This window comes from Diceros bicornis, unplaced genomic scaffold (assembly GCF_020826845.1).
Source record: "Diceros bicornis minor isolate mBicDic1 unplaced genomic scaffold, mDicBic1.mat.cur scaffold_77_ctg1, whole genome shotgun sequence".
NCBI classification, from domain to species: domain Eukaryota; kingdom Metazoa; phylum Chordata; class Mammalia; order Perissodactyla; family Rhinocerotidae; genus Diceros; species Diceros bicornis.
Window position 1 is genome coordinate 690,428 of NW_026691656.1, and position 6,066 is coordinate 696,493.

Sequence of the window (6,066 nt, forward strand, 5' to 3'; positions counted from 1 at the left end):
GCCACAGTGGGCAGCTCTGGGTCACCTGGCTCCCTCCTTCCCCTCAAGGGGCCTGTGGCCTGGAGTTGGTGGGAGGGGGAGAATGCTGATTCTTGGCGGGCTCTGGACCCCCTGAATCTTGGGGAGGAGAGATCTGCATGCCTCTCCAGCTCAGATGTGTGCCCTGGGCTGAGAGCAGTGGCATGGGCAGCACTTGCTGGGGGGCTTTGGAGACGCCTGTGGAGGAAGGGGGTGCAGAGGTGGCACTGCACATCTCTCTGATGGATTAGGGTTGGGGGATGAGGGAGAAAGGGGTTTCTTGGGAACCAGTGGAGACCATGCTGACAGTTGAGCCAGAGCACATGTTTCTAATTGGGGGTGAGCGACAAGAGGTGGTCAGGGCTCCCCAGTCCATCACTCTCCCCTCCGTGAGCTCTCACCATTCTGGAATGTACAGGGATGGGGCAGGGAGGAGCGAGGTATGAGGGTGGTGCAGAGGGTGTGAGCTTTCCTCACCAGGGAGAGGCACAGAGGCAAAGACACACCCCGGAGTCCAGGTGGGGGCTCCAGTCACTGACTCACCCCGCCTCTCAGCAGCTGGGCCCAGGAACACCATTGCCCTCTCGTGCACCTGTCTGTCCAGCCAGGGCCCAGAGATGCTCAACACCAACAGGACTCGCTCCTCAAGCCTCCCTGAGATATTGGCTGCCCTCAGTGCCTTTGCCTTCAGACAGTAGGTACCGTGGACATGGGCTCTTCCACTTGGGAGTGAGGGCAAAGGTCATGCAAGATGGCGGTGCCCAGGGGAGCTGAGGCGTGAAGCAGAGAATGGCACTGGCAGCCCTGGCATTTTGCTGACGGGGATTTCCACCCCTGTGCAGATGGCTGAGCTTGCCAGATGCAGGTCCCCTTGTCAGCCCAGCAGAGTGAAGGAGATCACTGAGCAGTGCCTCAGATCACTGATGGTCCAGCTCAGGGCTGCCCCAGGTGTCCTGCAACAAGCACAGAGCAGAAGGGAGCGGGGACCTCCCTAACCACCACCCAGATGAGAAATCTCCGGGAAAACCTTGACCCTGAGTCCCAGAACTCCCTGGTCCCATGAATGGCCCAGAGTAGAGTTCACAGGGCTGTGGGGAGGACAGGATAGGGGTTCAAGGTGGGCGCCGGTATTTTAGATGTGTGGGAAGGCATGAATTTTACCACATTTTATCCTTAGGAGAGTTGCAGAGGCAGGTGCAGTCATGTCTCCATATCTGCCCTCCCTGTGTTGATTCTACTCACCTTGACAACTACCGCTGCACTGCCTGCTCCACGTGCACTGATCTCATTCAATGGCACAGACTCCCCACCCTGGGAGCAGCATTGTCCCCATGTCATATGGGGAATTGGAGGTGCAAAAAGTGTCACCAATACCCTCCTTCAGCTAGCAAGTACACCTGGTGTGGAACTCAGGGTCAGGAAAAGTGTTCCTGGAGTTTCTACCTGCTGAGTTTGGCCAGGTTCTCACCCTGCCCTGGGCGGCGCGGTGTCTCCCGGGTTTTGGGAAATGTGTGGAGGCTTTTTGGGCTGTGCCAGCGAACGGGGGAGACCACTGTCATTTAAGGGGGCAGAACATGCCACAGACTGAATTGTCGCCACCCCCAACCCACACCCATGGTTCCGAGGTGAGAACCCCTGGGAAGACAGGGGAAGGACATTCTAGCTCTGGCCTTGCTTGGTCACTGGGGATAAAGAAGGTGCTCCTAATCAGCACAGGTGACTGGTCCCTGAGGGCATGGGCACTCTGCACGTGGAGCATATTAATAAAGACTTTGAAACACTTAGAGCCCCAGAGTGCTCTGGTCCTTTCACCTTCTCTAAGAAAGGATCCCCTTGGCCTTGGAGCTGAGTTGAAGGCCACAGGGTCAGGGGCCTTGTGTGACCTTGAGGGAGACTCTTGTCACTGTCAGCCCTGGGCAGCTTCCCTGAGCCCCAGTGACCCCCCCCGTGCTCCTCAGCATCTCTCAGACATAGCCCTGTCCCTTAGCCAACCCTTGGTTCCTTTGCTGGGACTCCCTCCCAGGCCCCTGCTCTACTTTGCCCCAGCCCCTGTCCAGCCCCCCACCACCCCTCTCCAACTGAGCTACCAACCCTCCTTGGTCCTGCCCGCCTGTGACCAAGATCACAAACCAGGTCCTGCTGGTCACTCAGAGGCCACCACTCAGCTGGGCTTCACCCTGATGGGGGCCACCTGCAGCAGGAGCTCTGCAGCCACACTGGTGGGGCCTGGTGGACACCTAGAAGGCTCTGGGGAAGGAGACCCTGGGCCAAGCAGGTTCAGGGCTGCCTGCACTGCCCACTGTTCTCCCTCCAGCCCTCCTGGGACCAGTAGGGCTAGGGGTGCACACTCTCATCTCTCCACCTTTTGTTGTGACTCACAATTGCTGCTGGTTTTCTCCTGGTGAAGTGAATGTGCTTTTAAGAAACGTGAGAAATTGAGAAAGGTGTAAAGAAGAAATTAATAATAGCTGCTAATCCCTGCCCGTGTAACCGAGCAAAGTCTCCTTCTGCTTGCTGCAACCTTGAAGCCAATCAATCACAAGATGAGTCGGTGGTCAGGAAAGGGATTTACTCGATTAGCTAGCAAAATCGGAAGATGATGGACTCATGTCCCAGAGACCATCTTAAACAAGGACATAATCTGTGGCAGTTCTATAGGGACTAGTGGGCTGTAAGGGGGCTCAGGAACATTGACCATCTGGCATCGGCGACTGGAGACATCACACCAGGTCTTTCAGTTGTCATCGATGATGGATGCCGGCATAGATGATCTTCCTGAGGAGGTCGTCATGTTCCTAAGAAACTCAAAAGAATAAAGTTATCATCTATCACTCTTGGGAGGTACGTGTGTCAGCCAGGATTATTTCCCAGAGCTGTTTATCTCCTAGGCTATGTGCAAGGTAAAACATACAAAGCTTGAGTGAGCTAGTCAGAGGTTACTCTAAGTTACAACACGGCTTCCCTCGAGTCAACTTGCTCTAGGCCAGTATCACCCACGGGTAACATTTGGCAAATTTTCTCCCAGGCCCTGCTGCATTTGTGCTTTCAATTCTTGTTTTCCTCATTCACATTAATTCGTAAGCATTTTCTGAAGTTAGCACAAATATTTTTCCAGCTGTATTGAGGTATGATTAACAAAGAAAAGTTGTATATATTGAAGGTGTACAATGTGATGATTTGATGTATGTACACATTGTGAAATGAATAACACAATCAAGCTAACAAACAGTTCCATCACCTCCTGTAATAATCCCCCCTTTTTTTAATGCTAAGAACTCTTAAGATCAATTCTCTTGAGTATAAAATACATTATTATTAACTCTGGTCACCTGGTTCTATATTAAATCTTGAGAACATCCTCATGTTATAATGAAAGTTTGTACCCTTTGACCAACATCTCCCATTCCCCTCGCACCCACCAACCTCCATCCCTGGTGGCCACATTCCACTCTCTGTTTCCACGAGTTTGACGTTTTTAGATTCCACATGTAAATGAGATCATGCAGTGATTGTCTTTCTGTGTCTGACTTATTTCGCTTAGCATAATGTCCTCCAAGTTCAACCGTGTTGCCAGAAAAGGTAGGATTTCTCTCATATTTAAAGCTGGATACTATTTAATTGTAGATACATGTAATGTTTCTTAATCCATTGATCCATCAGCAGACCCTTAGGTTGTGTCCATATCTTGGCTATTGTTGTCACCAACTAACTGCCCCGAGTAATTCAAAGGCAGTTTCGAAAGCACTTAACTGTTTCTTTTTTGTTGTTTTGGTGAGGAAGATTAGCCCTGACCTAGCATCTGTTGCCAATCTTCCTCTTTATGCTGAGGAAGGTAAAGAGGAACAGAGCTAACATCTGTGCCCATCTTCCTCTATTTGATATGTGGGACGCCTGCCATGGCATGGCTTGATGAGTGGTGCATAGGTCGGCGCCAGGGATCCGAACCTGCGAACCCCAGGCTGTTGAAGCGGTGCGCCCAAACCCAACCACTATGCCACCAGGCCGGCCCTTAACTCTTTCTCAAAGTTGTTTCTCAGTTACTTTAAGAGACGCAATCACCAACCACCATGAACCAGTCCAAACCCCACTGCAAAAGCAACGCCTGCACAGATGGGCCAAGAAGTCTCGAAAGTTACTTTTGCTTCATTTTAATGTTAAGATCTCCATCCCAGAAGGAGCTTAAGCCTTATTAGCATAACATGAACTATACGGGAAAGCATGTTTTCAAACTACGACTGGGATAGCTTGTACCCACCTCTATACGTGATGACGAAACTTTCCTTTTGAATATTTATTCCCTACCAAAAATAAAAGGCACTTGTTTTCCCTTGCTGAGAGAGCCACAGCTTTTGAAGTGATTCCCTATGGTCCGCTTATTTGTGGGAAATGAATTGTACTTTGTGTGAAAACTACTTCTGCTAAAGACTTTGATTTCAACTCACCAAATAGGGAACTCATTTTGGTTCGGTAACATTGTGACAAGTGCTGCAGTGAACATGGGAGGGCAGATATCACTTGAAGATACTGATTTCATTTCCTTCGGAACTATACCCAGTAGTGGGATTGCTGCATCACATGAGAGTTCCATTTGTAATCTTCTGAGAAAACTCTGATCTTTAATCTTTGAGAAACATTATTTTCCATAGCGACTGTACCAACAGAAATCAATTCCAGGTGTATTTTAAATCTAAACGGGGGTTTTTACAATAACTTCTCTAGTAGGTACTTTAGGAAAACAGTCTCAAGATCTTGGGGCATGCAAAGATTTCACATAACACAAAGAATAGTAAACATAAGGAACAAAAAGATAAACAGGAAATTATTAAAAATGAGAACTGTCAGTGAAAAGAAACTTTTAAGAGAGGAAAAAGGGCAGGCACAAAGGGGATAAACACTTGCCATTTATTTATCTGACACAAGACTCTCATATAGGATATTTAACTAACTTGCATAAATTTATAAAAATATTACAGACAATTCACGAGAATAAAAGGGGAGATTTCACTAGGCACTTCAAAAAAAAGATAACCAAATGGTAACAATGAAATGGGAAAGGGCTCCATGTAATTACTCAGGAGGAAAATGCAAATTAAAACCACAATGAGCTACCACTACACATACACCAGCATGGTTAAAATCAAACCTTTGACGGCACCAATCGTTGGTGGAGATGCGGAGCAACTGGAACTTTTGTACACAGCTGGGAGTGCAAACTGTTTAATCTGCTTTGATACTCTTTGGTAGTATCTCCTAAAGGTGGATGTACACATACTCCATGACCCAACAATTCCACGCTTAGGTATCTACCCAACACAGATATGTTCATATGTTCACCAAAAGATGTACAAGATGTCCAGAGCAGCATTTTTTGGCATATCATCAAATTGTAGACAACCCATTCCGCATCAGTAGTGGAATGGATAAATAAAATGGGTTATATGTTTTATAGTGGACTACTATACAGAAATAAAAATTAACTACAGCCACATTCAAGAATATTGATGAATCTTACAAGCAAAATGAAAGAAGCCAGACACCAAAGAAGACACTCTGTACGATTCCATTTAAATCAAGTTCAAAGACAAGAAAAACAAATTCAGAAGTTAGAATATTGGTTCCTCTTGGGGGAGAGAGGTCAGTGACCTGGGAGGGGCACATAAGAGGGCCGTTGGAGGGCTAGTCATGTTCTATTTTTTGTGGGTACCGGTTAGCGGTTGTGTTCCCTTTGGATAATTCATGGATCGATGCAAGGATGATTTCTGTACTTGCTGGTATGTATGCTATGCTCCAACTTGCAAATTCAATCTCATGATTATAAACTTTTTTACTGATTAGTCCCAAAGCATACGTATTAGTATGAGACTCCAGACTTATGGGTCTACATTCATATCCTGGATGTAACCTCTTCCTACCTCAGAGACCCTGGCCATGATATTAACTCTTTGAGCTTCAGTTTCTTCATTTGTAAAATGGGTTACTTTTGGAACTTCTGTCTTATTCGGTGAGATAATTAACTCCTTGCTGGCACAGGGCAAGGAGTCCATAAAT